Source organism: Arachis hypogaea, chromosome 9 (genome assembly GCF_003086295.3).
Source record: "Arachis hypogaea cultivar Tifrunner chromosome 9, arahy.Tifrunner.gnm2.J5K5, whole genome shotgun sequence".
Classification (NCBI taxonomy): domain Eukaryota; kingdom Viridiplantae; phylum Streptophyta; class Magnoliopsida; order Fabales; family Fabaceae; genus Arachis; species Arachis hypogaea.
The window spans coordinates 54,221,590-54,237,481 of record NC_092044.1 but is presented as its reverse complement, the minus strand read 5'-3'; the positions used below and the strand labels follow the sequence as shown (position 1 = coordinate 54,237,481).

The window sequence follows — 15,892 nt, the reverse complement described above, 5'->3', positions numbered from 1 at the left end:
TCACCTTCGCTGTGAGTCCAGCGTTTAGTTCCGGATTCTTGGCGTTTAGCACTGAGACATCCGAAGGGTAGTGGTGCTGGGACGCGGACTGGCGTTTAGTGCCACTTTCACGGTGTTTAGTGCCATGAGTCTAGAAAGTAATTGATAGGCAAAATTGTGACTCATACTTTTCACAACTCGAACAATTCTTAGCAATGGCTCCAAAAACTTGGTGCACAATACTATGGTTCACACACATTCTTCACAACTTCGCACAACTAACCAACAAGTGCACTGAGTCGTCCAAGTAATAAACTTTACGTGAGTAAGGGTCGATCCCACGGAGATTGTTGGTATGAAGCAAGATATGGTCATCTTGTAAATCCCAGTCAGGCGGATTCTAATGGTTATAATGGTTTTCGAATATAAAGATAAATAAAGCATAAAATAAAGATAGAAATACTTATGGAATTCATTGGTGGGAATTTCAGATAAGCGCATGAAGATACTGTGTTCCTTTTGAATCTCTGCTTTCCTACTGCTTTCATCCAATCATTCTTACTCCTTTCCATGGCAAGCGGTATGTTAGGGGATCACCGTTGTCAATGGCTACCATCTGTCCTCTCAGTGAAAATGGTTTAGGTGCGCTGTCACCGCACAGCTAATCATCTGTCGGTTTTCGATCATGTAAGAATAGGATTTACTATCCTTTTACGTTGTCACCACGCCCTACAGTCCCGAGTTTGAAGCTCGTCACAGTCATTCAATCCCTGAATCCTACTCGGAATACCACAGATAAGGTTTAGACTTTCTGGATTCTCAAGAATGCTGCCAATGGATTCTAGCTTATACCACGAAGATTCTGATTAAGGAATCCAAGATATATTCATTCAAGCTTATTTGCATGTAGAACAAAAGTGGTTGTCAGGCACACGTTCATAAGTGAGAATGGTGATGAGCGTCACATAATCATCACATTCATCAGGTTCTTGGGTGCGAATGGATATCTTAGAATAAGAATAAGCGTGAATTGAATAGAAGAACAATAGTACTTTGCATTAATACTCGAGGTATAGCAAAGCTCCACACCTTAATCTATGGTATGTAGAAACTCCACCGTTGAAAATACATAAGCGATAAAGGTGTTCATTGGTTCCGGCCCCAGAGAGGGAACCAGGATGACCAAGACTTAATGGTTCAAAAAGACCAAATGGTCTAAGAGAGACCCCGAATACAATAGTAAAAAATTCTATTTATACTAAACTAGCTACTAAGGTTACAGAGATAAGTAATTGATGTAGAAATCCACTTCCGGGGATCACTTGGTGTGTGCTTGGGATAAGCTTGAGCTTTACACGTGCAGAGGCTTCTCTTGGAGTTAAACACCAAGTTGTAACGTTTTTTTGGCATTTAACTCTGGTTTGTGACGCGTTTTTGGCATTTTACTCCAGAATGCAGCATGGAACTGGCATTGAATGCCAGTTTGCGTCATCTAAACTCGAATAAAGTATGAACTATTATCTCTTGCTAGAAAGCCCTGGATGTCTACTTTCCAATGCAATTGAGAGCATGCCATTTTGAGTTCTGTAGCTCCAGAAAATCTATTTCGAGTGCAGAGAGGTCAGAATCCAACAACATCTGTAGTCCTTTTTCAGCCTCCTATCAGATTTTTGCTCAGGTCCCTCAATTTCAGCCAGAAAATACCTGAAATCACAGAAAAACACACAAACTCATAGTAAAGTCCAGAAATGTGAATTTTGCATAAAAACTAATAAAAACATCCCTAAAAGTAGCAAGATCCTACTAAAAACTACCTATAAACAATGCCAAAAAGCGTATAAATTATCCGCTCATCATAACACCAAACTTAAATTGTTGCTTGTCCCCAAGAAACTGAAAATCAAATAGGATAAAAAGAAGAGAATATACTATAAATCCCAAAATATCAATGAATATTAGTTTTAATTAGATGAGCGGGACTTGTAGCTTTTTGCTTCTGAACAGTTTTGGCATCTCACTTTATCCTTAGAAGTTTAGAATGATTGGCATCCATAGGAACTCAGAGTTCAGATAGTGTTATTGATTCTCCTAGTTAAGTATGTTGATTCTTGAACACAGCTACTTTTATGAGTCTTAGCCGTGGCCCTAAGCACTTTGTTTTCCGGTATTACCACCGGATACATAAATGCCACAGACACATGACTGGGTGAACCTTTTCAGATTGTGACACAACTTTGCTAAAGTCCCCAGTTAGAGGTGTCCAGAGCTCTTAAGCACACTCTTTTTGCTTTGGATCACGACTTTAACCACTCAGTCTCAAGCTTTTCACTTGGACCTTCATGACACAAGCACATGGTTAGGGACAGCTTGATTTAGCCGCTTAGGCCTGAATTTTATTTCCTTGGGCCCTCCTATTCATTGATGCTCGAAGCCTTGGATCCTTTTTACCCTTGCCTTTTGGTTTTAAGGGCTATTGGCTTTTTCTGCTTGCTTTTTTTCTCTTTCTTTCTCTTTTTTACGCAAGCTTTGTTATTCACTGCTTTTTCTTGCTTCAGGAATCAATTTTATGATTTTTCAGATCATCAATAACATTTCTCTTTTTCATCATTCTTTCAAGTGCCAACAATTTTAACATTCATAAACAACAAGATAAAAAATATGCACTGTTCAAGCATTCATTCAGAAAACAAAAAGTATTGTCACCACATCAATATAATTAAACTAATTTCAAGGATGAATTTAAACTCATGTACTTCTTGTTCTTTTGTGTTAAAAATATTTTTCATTTAAGAAAGGTGAAGGATTCATGGAATTATTCATAGCCTTAAGACATAGTTACTAAATACTAATGATCATGTAGTACAAACTCAAAACATTGACAAACATATAGCATAAAACTGAAAAACAAAGAGATAAGAACAAGGAAGTTAAGGAATGAATCCATCTTAGTGAGGGTGGCGCCTTCTTCTTGAAGGACCAATGGTGTTCTTGAGCTCCTCTATGTCTCTTCCTTGCCTTTGTTGCTCCTCCCTCATAGCTCTTTGATCTTCTCTAATCTCATTGAGAATGATGGAGTGCTCTTGGTGTTCCACCCTTAATTGGTTCATGTTATGACTCAATCCTTCTAGAGAAGTGTTGAGTTGTTCCCAATAGTTGCTTGGAGGAAAATGCATCCCTTGAGGCATCTTAGGGATTTCTTGATGATGAGCTTCCTCATGCGTCTCTTGAGATCCATGAATGGGCTCTCTTGTTTGCTCCATCCTCTTCTTAGTGATGGGCTTGTCCTTTTCAATGAGGATGTCTCCTTCTATGACAACTCCATCTAAGTTGCATAGATGGCAAATGAGATAAGGAAAAGCTAGCCTTGCCAAGGTGGAGGGCTTTTCGGCTACTTTGTAGAGTTATAGAGAGATGACTTCATGAACTTCTACTTCCTCTCCAATCATGATGCTATGGATCATGATGGCCTGAACCACAGTTACTTCAGATCGGTTGCTAGTGGGGATGATGGAGCATTGGATGAACTCCAACCATCCTCTAGCCACAGGCTTAAGGTCCAGTCTTCTCAATTGAACCAGCTTGCCTTTTGAGTCTCTTTTCCATTGAGCTCCTTCCACACATATGTTCATAAGGGCTTGGTCCAACCTTTGATCAAAGTTGACCCTTCTAGTGTAGGGGCATGCGTCTTCTTGCATCACAGGCTAGTTGAACGCCAACCTTATGTTCTCCGGACTGAAATCTAAGCATTTCCCCTGAACCATTGTAAGCCAATTCCTTGGGTTTAGGTTCATGCTTTGATCATGGTTCCTAGTGATCCATTCGTTTGCATAGAACTCTTGAACCGTTAAGATTCTGACTTGTTGAATGGGATTGGAGAGAACTTCCCATCCTCTTATTCTAATCTCTTGTCGGATCTCCGGATATTCGCCCTTTTGAGCTTAAAAAGGACCTCAGGGATCACCTTTTACTTGGCCACAACTTCATAGAAGTGGTCTTGATGGGCTTTTAAGATGAATCTCTCCATCTCTCATGACTCAGAGGTGGAAGCAATTGCCTTCCCTTTCCTCTTTCTTGAGGTTTCTCTGGCCTTAGGTGCGATCAATGGTTATGGAAAAACAAAAAAGCTATGCTTTTTCCACACCAAACTTAGAATGTTGCTTGCCCTCGAGCAAAAGAAAAAAGAATAGAAGAAGAAGAAGAAGATATGGAGGAGAGGGAGAGAGGTGTGGGTTTCGGCCAAGGGGGAGAAGATAGGGTAGTGTTGTGTGAAAATGAAGAAGGATGGAGGGGTTTATATAATGGAGGGAGAGGGGTTTGGGTTCGGTCATTTAGGGTGGGTTTGGGTGGGAAAGAAATTTTGAATTTGAACGTAGGTAGGGTTTATGGGGAAGAGTTGATGGATGTGATTGGTGAAGGGGTAATGGGGAAGAGAGATTAAGGTGATTGGTGAAGGGTATAGTGGTATTGGATTGTGTAAAGAAGAGAGAAGTGGGGTAGGTGGGGATCCTGTGGGGTCCACAGATCCTGAGGTGATCCTGTGGGGTCCACAGATCTTGAGGTGTCAAGGATTTCGCATCCCTGCATCTTTTAGGCGTGTAAAACGCCCTCTGTATGCAATCCTGGTGTTTAACGCTAAACTGCAACTTGTTTCTGGCATTAAACACCCAAATGTAGCATGTTTCTGGTGTTTAAGGCCAGCCTGATGCTTGTTTCTGGCGTTAAACGCTAGACAGATGCTTGTCTCTGGCGTTTAAATGCCAGACAGCTTTTCATCCAGGGTGTGCTTTTTCTTCTGTTGTTTTTTATTCTATTTTTAATTTTTTTAATTGTTTTATGACTCCACATGATCATAAACCTAATAAAACATAAAAGAACAATAGAAATATAGATAAATAAAAATTAGGTTGCCTCCCAATAAGCACTTTTTTAATGTCAATAGCTTGACAGTGAGCTCTCATGGAGTTTCACAGATGTTCAGAGCATGATGAGGGCCTCCCAACACCAAACTTAGAGTTTGATTGTGGAGGCTTTGTTTGACTCTGTATTGAGAGAAGCTTTTCATGCTTCCTCTCCATGGTTGCAGAGGAAGATCCTTGAGCTTTAAACATAAGGTAGTCCCCATTCAATTGAAGGACTAGCTCTCCTCTGTCAACATCAATCACAACTCCTGCTGTGGCTAGGAAGGGTCTTCCAAGGATGATGCATTCATCCTCATCTTTCCCAGTGTCTAGGATTATGAAATCAACAGGGATGTAAAGGCCTTTAACCTTCACTAACGCGTCCTTTACCAATCCATAAGCTTGCTTTATTGACTTGTCTGCCATCTCTAATGAGATTCTTACAGCTTGTACCTCAAAGATCCCTAGTTTCTCCATTACAAAGAGTGGCATAAGATTTATACCTAACCCCAGGTCACACAGAGCTTTCTCAAAGGTCATGGTGCCTATGGTACAGGGTATTAAGAATTTGCCAGGATCTTGTTTTTTTTTTTTGAGGTAAAGTTTGCTGAACTCATGTATTTAGTTCACTGATGAGCAAGGTAGGTTAATCTTCCCAAGTCTCATTACCAAACAACTTGGCATTCAGCTTCATGATGGCTCCTAGATATTGAGCAACTTGCTCTTCCGTTACATCTTCATCCTCTTCAGAGGAAGAATAGTTCTCAGAGCTCATGAATCGCAGAAGGAAGTTTAATGAAATCTCTATGGTCTCTATATGAGCCTCAGATTCCTTTAGGTCCTCAATAGGGAACTCCTTTCTGTCTGGAGGACGTCCCACGAGGTCTTCCTCATTGGAATTCACGTCCTCCCCTTCTTCTTTGGATTCGGCCATTTTGATTATATTAATGGCCGTGCACTCTCTTTTTGGATTCTCTTCTGTATTTCTTGGGAGAGTACTAGGAGGAGTTTCAGTGATTTTCTTACCCAGCTGATCCACTTGTGCCTCCAAGTTTTTAATGGAGGACCTTGTTTCATTCATGAAACTTAAAGTGGCCTTAGATAGATCAGAGACTATGTTTGCTAAGCTAGAGGGGCTCTGCTCAGAATTCTCTATCTGTTGCTGAGAAGATGATGGAAAAGGCTTGCTATTGCTAAACATATTTCTTCCACCATTATTAAAGCCTTCTTGAGGCTTTTGTTGATCCTTCTATGAGAAACTTGGATGATTTCTCCATGAGGGATTATAGGTATTTCCATAGGCTTCACCCATGTAATTCACCTCTGCCATTACAGGGTTCTCAGGATCATAAGCTTCTTCTTCAGAAGATGCTTCTTTAGTACTGTTGGATGCATTTTGCAATCCATTCAGACTCTGAGATATCATATTGACTTGTTGGGTCAAAATTTTGTTCTGAGCATCGATTTCAATAACTCCCTTCTTCTGAGGCATCCCATTACTCACAGGATTTCTCTCAGAGGTGTACATGAATTGGTTATTTGCAACCATGTCAATGAGTTCTTGAGCTTTTGCAGGCGTTTTCTTTAGGTGAATGGATCCACCTACAGAATGGTCCAGTGATATCTTAGAGAACTCAGATAGACCATCATAGAATATATCCAAAATGGTCCACTCGGAAAGCATATCAGAAGGACACTTTTTGGTCAACTGCTTGTATCTTTCCCAAGCTTCATAAAAGAATTCACCATCTTTTTGCCTGAAGGTCTGAACATCCACTCTAAGCTTGCTCAGCCTTTGAGGAGGAAAGAACTTGGTCTAGAAGGCCGTGATCAGCTTATCCCAAGAGTCCAGGCTATCTTTAGGTTGTGAGTCCAACCAAGTTCTAGTTCTGTCTCTTACAACAAAAGGGAAAAGCATGAGCCTGTAGACTTCAGGATCTACTCCATTAGTCTTAACAGTATCACAGATCTGCAAGAACTCAGTTAAAAACTGATAGGGATCTTCTGATGGAAGTCCATGAAACTTGCAGTTCTGTTGCATTAGAGCAACTAGTTGAGGCTTCAGCTCAAAATTGTTTGCTCCAATGGCAGGGATTGAGATGCTTCTTCCATAAAAATTGGAAGTAGGTGTAGTATAATCACCAGGCATCCTCCTTACATTATTGTTGTTGTCATTATTTTCGGCTACCATCTCCTCTTCTTTTTCAAAAATTTCTGTAAGGTTTTCTCTGGATTGTTTGTATTTTAGCTTCTCTTAGTTTCTTCTTCAGAGTCCTTTCAGGTTCAGGATCTGCTTCAACAAGAATGTTCTTGTCCTTGCTCCTGCTCATATGAAAAAGAAGGGAACAGAAAATAATAATAGGGATCCTCTTTACCACAGTATAGAGATTCCTTTATGTGAGTAGAAGAAAATAAGAAGAAAATCCGAACACAGGTAGAGGGGAGAAGAGGGTTCAAATTTTGAGTAGAAGAGAAGTGTTAGTAGATAAATAAATAAATAGAAGAAGATGAGAGAGAGGAGTTTTCAAAAATTAACTAAAATAAAAGAAAAAAATATTTTTGATTTTATTTTAAATTAAAGTTAAAATTTGAATTTATAAAAAGGAATAAAATTAAAATTTAAAACAATTAGTTAAAAAAAGATTTTTGGAAAAGATGGAGGTGATTTTCGAAAATTAGAGAGAGGAAAGTAGTTAGGTGGTTTTGAAAAAGATAAGAAATAGTAAAACAAACAAAAAGTCAATTAGTTAGTTGAAAAAGATTTGAAAATCAATTTTGAAAATATAAGGAGTTAGAAAAGATTTTTGAAATTGATTTTGAAAAAAGAAAATATGATTGAAAAGATATGGTTGAAAAAGATTTGTTTTTTAAAATTGATGACTTGACTAACAAGAAACTAAAAGATATGATTCTAGAAATTATAGATTGAACCTTTCTTAACAAGAAAGTAACAAACTTCAAATTTTTTAATCAATCACATTAATTGTTAGTAAAGTTTTTGAAAATCATGAAATAAAGATAAGAAAAAGATTTTGAAAATCAATTTTAAAAAATTTTTGAAAATAACAAAAGGAAAAAGAAAGGATTTGATTTTGAAAAATATTTTGAAAAGATAAGATTTTTTAAATTGAAATCTTGACTTGACTAATAAGAAACAACTTATTTTAAAATTTTTTGACTAAGTCATCCCAAAGATTTTGAAATTTATGAGTAAAATAAGGGAAATATATTTTTTTATTTTTGAATTTTTAATGAGGAGAGAGAAAAACACAAATATCACCCAAAATATGAAAATTTTGGATCAAAACCAATGATGCATGCAAGAACACTATGAATGTCAAGATGAACACCAAGAACAATATGAAGATCATAATAAACATCAAGAACTTATTTTGGAAAAATTTTCAAGAAAAGAAAAACATACAAGACACCAAACTTAGAAATTTTCGATGCTTAGACACTATGAATGCAAAAATGCATATGAAAAACAACAAAAAACACAAAACAAGAAAATATGAAGATCAAACAAGAAGACTTACCAAGAACAACTTGAAGATCATGAAGAATGCAATGCATGAATTTTTTGAAAAAATGCATAAATTTTAAAAACATGCAATTGACACCAAACTTAAAAATTGACTTAAGACTCAAACAAGAAACACAAATTTTTTTTATTTTAAGATTTTATAATTTTTTTGTATTTTTCAAAAATTAATTATGGAAAAACGAAAAAGAAAAAAACTTTGAAAGATTTTTGAAAACTTTTTGAAAACAAAATAAGAAGAAAATTACCTAATCTGAGCAACAAGATGAACCATCAATTGTCCAAACTCAAACAATCCCCAGCAACGGCGCCAAAAACTTGATAGGCAAAATTGTGACTCATACTTTTCACAACTCGAACAATTCCTAGTAATGGCTCCAAAAACTTAGTGCACAATACTATGGTTCACACACATTCTTCACAACTTCGCACAACTAACCGGCAAGTGCACTGGGTCGTCCAAGTAATAAACCTTACGTGAGTAAGGGTCGATCCCACGGAGATTGTTGGTATGAAGCAAGCTATGGTCATCTTGTAAATCTTAGTCAGGCAAATTCTAATGGTTATAATGGTTTTTGAATATAAAGATAAATAAAGCATAAAATAAAGTTAGAGATACTTATAGAATTCATTGGTGGGAATTTCAGATAAGCGCATGAAGATATTGTGTTCCCTTTGAATCTCTGCTTTCCTACTGCTTTCATCCAATCATTCTTACTCCTTTCCGTGGCAAGCAGTATATTGGGGGATCACCGTTGTCAATGGCTACCGTCCGTCCTCTCAGTGAAAATGGTCCAGGTGCGCTGCCACCGCACGTGCAGAGGCTTCTTTTGGAGTTAAACGCCAGGTTGTAACGTGTTTTTGGCGTTTAACTCTGGTTTGTGACGTGTTTCTAACGTTTTACTCCAGAATACAGCTTGGAACTGGCGTTGAACGCCAGTTTGCGTCATCTAAACTCGAATAAAGTATAAATTATTAAATATTTCTGGAAAGCCCTAGATGTCTACTTTCCAACGCAATTGAGAATGTGACATTTGGAGTTCTGTAGCTCCAGAAAATTCATTTCGAGTGCAGGGAGGTCAGAGTCCAACAGCATCTGTAGTCCTTTTTTAGCCTCCTATCAGATTTTTGCTCAGGTCCCTCAATTTCAGCCAGAAAATACCTAAAATCATAGAAAAATACACAAACTAATAGTAAAGTTCAGAAATGTGAATTTTGCATAAAAACTAATAAAAAAACATCTCTAAAAGTAGCTAGATCCTACTAAAAACTACCTAAAAACAATGCCAAAAAGCGTATAAATTATCCGCTCATCAGTAATCATAAACTATTATATATCATTGGAAAGTTCTAGAAGTTTTCTTTCTAATGCCACCCAAAATACATCATTTAGACCTCTATAACTCATCTTATGCTCAGTGGAGTGTGGAGAGGTCAAAGTTGAGAGCACCCACGAATTCTCTCTACACTCGTCTTCAATTCTTGGTTCTTCTTTGTGCTTTTGCTTTTCTTTACCTGACATTTTCCTACAAGAATCATGAAACTAATAAAATCAAAATACTAATAGAATAGCATTGAAAATCATATAATTATCAAGTAAAATTCATAAAGTTTCTATAAGAATTGCCCAAGAAAAGTACTTAAGATGCTCATGTATCACAATACCAAACTTAAGCTCTTTCTTGTCCTCAAGCAAGCAAAGAATCATGGCTAAGTCATCAAACTTTTCAACCTTAAAATACAAGGGGGAATGGTTACAACCCAAATGAGTTTGGTTAGTCATTTCACTTATGCATAATTTAACGCAATTAGGTATAATCTTTTAAGGCCTCTGTCCGGAGTAGATTATAGAATCCTTATTTGAACCATCACCTTGACGCAAGCTTATTTAATTTCTTTTCACAGTTTATTTTCATTGGGTGCTTTTCACTTTGAGCCTAATTGTGACTCTAAATGTTTTGTCTCAAGCTTTGCTCATCACAGAAACACCACAAGTACTTGATTGGAGAGCTCTTTGAGCTTATAATGTCCTTTAAACATTTTGCATTATTGGTGCTCAGGGTCTTTAGCTTTCTCTTCTTTTGGGAGGTGCTTTGCACCTTGAACCTAGTCATGACTCTAATTACTTTGTTTTCAAACTTTTGCTTAATACATAAGCACCACAAGCACTTGACTTAGATCCTTAGTTAGTGCTACTCAGAGCCTTTGGCTTCTCTTGCAACCCTTTTTTATTATTTATTCATTACATGTTGCTTCTTCAAGACTATGTCAAGTGTAAAGATCCCATAATAGTCCTCTAGACTAAGGCCTCAAGCAATTTGCCGTAGCTTAAGTTGAACATTCTTAGTTATTTAGGCCTTCCAAAATCACATTATCATGCTCTTTATGTTCAATCCTTTTTTCTTTTCTTTTTTTCATTTCTTGGCACCTAATCCTTGCTTACATTTAGGAGTAAGCACAATTGTAATTGTGGGTTGTGATTGATAAGTAATGATATGCACTTGAATAACAAGACTTATAAATGCAATATATAAGATAGAGCAAGGTAACATATGCATATAATTAAGAAGAAAGGAAGAAATTAGAATTCAACAACCTTAGGTCTCATTGCTTTCATCTTCATCATCTTCCTCTTCATTGTCCTTTCAGGCTATGTAGAGCATAGCCTCCAACACCAAGCTTAGAATGGTTACTTGTCCTCAAGTACAAAAGAAAAGCAGTGGTGATATAAATAGGAATAATCATGATTATCTAGAAGCAAGGAAGAAGCTCATTCAAATAAAACAAACAAAAATTAAAAACAAAAACGAAAGGAAAGACAAAATAAAGCAAAATAACCATTTCGCAAATGTATTGGCATGGGGGAGTGGACCTTGCGTAGGTGAAGTGTGGCAACACCAAACTTTGTGTGAGAACACCAAACTTGGTGTGACACAATCAATGAGAGGCTGAGCCAAGTACCCAGTGAAATGCAAGCATCATGTTGGTGTCGCAACACCAAACAAGCCATGAAATACATATTCAACATGAAGCAAAGAAAAAAGAAAAATGAAAAAAATTATCTAACGTTGGGTTGCCTTCCAACAAGCGCTTCTATAACGTCACTAGCTTGACGGTTGGTTCTTGAATTTTCTTCCTCTTTTTCTAGATGGCTAAGAGAAAAGACTTTAATGGAGAAGAGGAGAAAAAAGGTACCATCTGATTTGGTTGCCTTCCAACAAGCGTTCTCTTACTGTTATTAGCTTGATTCAAATTGCTTTTTGGGATAGAGGCTAGGTTGATTTTTGCTGACCGTCTCCTTTTTACGGATATTATTCTTTGTTCCTTGACCATGATCCATCTTTTCGGGCTTTCCTTGATTGCCTTCACCTCTTCTAACTCTTTTTTTTAGGTCTTAGATGTTGTGTATTGTTTGGAAGGACCCCTTTATTAAGAACTTCTTGGATTACTAGGTCAATTGAATCAACCCCCATGCAGCTCTCTGATTCACTGGAGTATGGACTCCTTTCAATGATTCCCTCACATTCTTGTGTAGGACTTTGCATTGCTTCTCTTGGGAAGGAGTTTGCTTGTTCCTCGATGGATTAATACAATTACTTCTGTTTTCTATTCAATCACGCTTGATTCTATTCAAAGATATTCACTCGCACTTAAACATGATGAATATGATGATCCGTGACACTCATTACCATTCTCAACCTATGAACACGTTCTTGACAACCACTTCCGTTCTACCTTAGATTGAGTGTGTATCTCTTGGGTTCCTGGTTCATGAGTTTGACTGCATCTCCTGACAACAAAGCGTTCAACCCGTGAGACCAGAGTCTTCGTGGTATAAGCTAGAATCAATTGGCAGTATTCTTGAGATCCGGAAAGTCTAAATCTTGTCTGTGGTATTCCGAGTAGGATCTGGAATGGGATGATTGTGAAGAGCTTCAAACTCATGAATGTTTGGCGTAGTGACAGACGCAAAAGGATCACTGGATCCTATTCCAACACAAGTGAGAACCGACAGATGATTAGCCATGTATATGGACCTTTTTCACTGAAAGGACGGATGGTAGCCATTGACAATGGTGATCCACCAACATATAGCTTGCCATGAAAGGAGCCTTGCGTGCGTGAAAAAGAAGACAGTAGGAAAGCAGAGATTCAGAAGTCAGAGCATCCCCAAAGCCCCAACCCATTCTCCATTACTGCATAACAAGTATTTATTTCATGTTCTTTTACTTTTTACAAACAAAACTCTTTTCATTATTAATCTCCTGACTAAGGTTTACAAGATAACCATGGATTGCTTCAAGCTGACAATCTCCGTGGGATCGACCCTTACTCACGTAAGGTATTACTTGGACGACCCAGTGCACTTGCTGGTCAGCTGCACGGAGTTGTGTATCACGATTTCATGTACCAAGTTTTTGGCACCGTTGTCGGGGATTGTTCGAGTTTGACAACTGACGGTTCATTTTGTTGCTTAGATTAGGAATAATTTTCTTTTTGTTGTCATAGAGTCATCAAATTGGAGTCTTTTATTTTCTTTTCAAAAATTTTATTTTTCTTTATTAATTATTAATTTTTCTTTGAGTTTAGTTTCATGTTTTAAGTTTGGTGTCAATTGCATATCCTCATTTGTTCTTCATATTTTCAAATTTGTGTTCATTGTTCTTTCTTGATCTTCAAGTTGTTCTTGTTTATTTTTTCTTGTTTGATCTTTAGTTTTTCTTTTTTTGTGTCTTTCCTTGTTTTTCTTGTGATTTTCAAAAAGTTCAAAAAGATTTTTCATGAAAATACTTTTTCTTTCATAACTCAGTTGGTTAGAGCATTGGCTTATGTCTTTGGTATCTTCTCTTCAAAAATAATTTTTCTTTGATTAAATATTGTGTCAAATTTTAAGTTTGGTGTTCTCTTGTTAATTTTTCTTTAGTTTTCGAAAAATTTATTTTTTTTCTAAAAATTTTAAGTTTGGTGTTCTTTCTTTATGTTCTTGAGTTCTTTGAGTCTTTGAATTTTGTTCTTGTTGTTCTTGTAAGTCTTCAAAGTGTTCTTGAGTCTTCCTTGTGTTTTCATCTTAAAATTTTTAAGTTTGGTGTTCCTTGGTGTTTTCTCTCCAAATTTTCAAAAATAAGGAGCATTAGATCTAAAAATTTTAAGTCTTGTGTCTTTTGTGTGTTTTTTCCTTTCATCATAAAATTCAAAATATATATATATATCTTCCCTAACTAATTTTAAGCAAAAATTTCAAAAATTTTAATAAAAATTTCAGATTTCAATTTCAAAATTTTATCTTATTATATCTTAGTTGTCATGTTTTCAAAAATCATATCTTTTTTAAATCTTTTTAATTAATTAATTATTTTTGTTTTGAATTTTCCTTTATTTATTTTTCTAATTTTTGAATTTTTATTTTTTTCATTTATTCTATTTTACTTTATTTCAGTTTTGGTATTTATAAAAAACAGAGAATAAAATTTCTATTTACAATCTACATCATCTCCCTTTCTCCATCATGGACCTAAGTGGAAATGAACAATCCAGAAGGACTCTGGGGTCATATGCTAACCCCACTACTGCTTCATATGGGAGTAGTATCTGTATACCCTCTATCAGAGCCAGTAGTTTTGAGTTAAATCCTCAACTCATTATCATGGTGCAGCAAAATTGCCAGTATTCCAATTTTCTACAGGAAGAACCTACTAAGTTTCTGGTACAATTCTTACAAATTGCTGACACAGTACGTAATAAAGAAGTAGATCAGGATGTCTACAGACTACTACTGTTTCCATTTGCTGTAAAAGATTAAGCTAAGAGGTGGTTAAATAATTAACCCAAAGCTAGCATAAGAACATGGAAACAGTTGTCAGACAAATTCCTGAATCAATATTTTCCTCCAAAAAGGATGACACAGCTAAGGCTGGACATCCAAGGCTTTAAACAAGAGGATAATGAATCTCTTTACGATGCCCGGGAGAGGTACAGAGAGATACTAAGGAAATGCCCCTCTGAAATGTTTTCAGAATGGGTGCAGTTAGACATCTTCTACTACGGGCTTATAGAAAAGGCCCAGATATCTCTAGACCACTCAACTGGTGGATCTATACACATGAGAAAGACAATTGAAGAGGCTCAAGAGCTCATTGATATAGTTGCTAGAAATCAGCATCTATACTTAAGTAGTGAGTCCTCCATGAAAGAAGAGGCTAAAGCAGTATCCACTGAACTTAGTCCTTCAGAACAAGTTGTTGAACTTAATCAGCAATTACTTTCTCTAACAACACAGTTAGCATAAGTTAAAGAGATGCTACAAGACACTCAAAATACCAACAAGAATATGGAAGTACAATTGGATCAAACAAGACAGCAAATATCTAACCAAATAACAGAAGAGTGCCAAGCTGTTTCTTTGAGGAGTGAAAAGACATTGAATGCCTCAACTTAAAGTAGCAGAAAACCAAAAAAGGAATAACTGGCAGAGGATGACCAAGCCACTGCCCAAAATCCCTCTGAGGACAGTAAGAGCCCAGAGAGGAATGATTCTGGTGTTCAAACGCCAGAAAAGGGTGCAAAATCGGCGTTAAACGCCCAATAGATGGCCAATTCTAGTGTCAAAATGCCAGAAAAGGGTGGAAAATTGGCGTTAAATGCCCATCCAGCCCCCAATCCTGACGTTCAAATGGCAATAAGGGATCAGACACCTGCAGGTGCTGATAACAACCCCCTTAAGCAGGCTTTTCCAACCACCTCTGTAGGAAATAAACCTGCAGCAACTAAGGTTGAAGAATATAAAGCCAAGATGTCTTATCCTCAAAAACTCCGCCAAGCAGAACAGGATAAATAATTTGCTCGCTTTGCAGACTATCTCAGAACTCTTGAAATAAAGATTCCATTTGCAGAGGCACTTGAGCAAATACCCTCTTATGCTAAGTTCATGAAAGAGATCTTAAGTCATTAGAAGGATTGGAGAGAAACTGAAAAAGTTTTCATCACTGAAGAATGCAGTGCAGTCATTATGAAAAGCTTACCAGAGAAGCTTAAAGATCCTGGAAGCTTTATGATACCATGCAGATTAGAGGGTACTTGTACTAAGACAGTTCTGTGTGATCTTGGGGCAAGTATCAACCTAATACCTGCATCCACTATCAGAAAGCTTAGTTTGATTGAAGAAGTCAAATCAACCCAAATGTGTCTCCAACTTGCTGATGGCTCCAATAAAGTCCCATCAAGCATAATTGAGGACATGATTGTCAAGGTTGGGCCATTTGCCTTTCCCACTGACTTTGTAGTGCTGGAAATGGAGGAGCACAAGAGTGCAACTCTCATTCTAGGAAGACCTTTCCTAGCAACTGGATGAACTCCCATTGACGTCCAAAAAGGGGAATTAACCCTGAGAGTCAATGAGGATGAGTTTAAGTTAAATGTTATCAAAGCTATGCAGCATCCAAACACATCAAAAGACTGCATGAGCGTTGATATT

General features: G+C 37.0%; 1 non-coding gene across 1 annotated transcript; it reads left to right on the top strand.

The window, feature by feature from the left end:
- Positions 1-6,555: 6,555 nt before the first annotated feature.
- Positions 6,556-6,663, top strand: LOC112713449 (small nucleolar RNA R71). The gene has a single exon (XR_003158421.1). It is a non-coding gene; the product is annotated as a small nucleolar RNA R71 (small nucleolar RNA).
- The last annotated feature ends 9,229 nt before the right edge of the window (positions 6,664-15,892 follow it).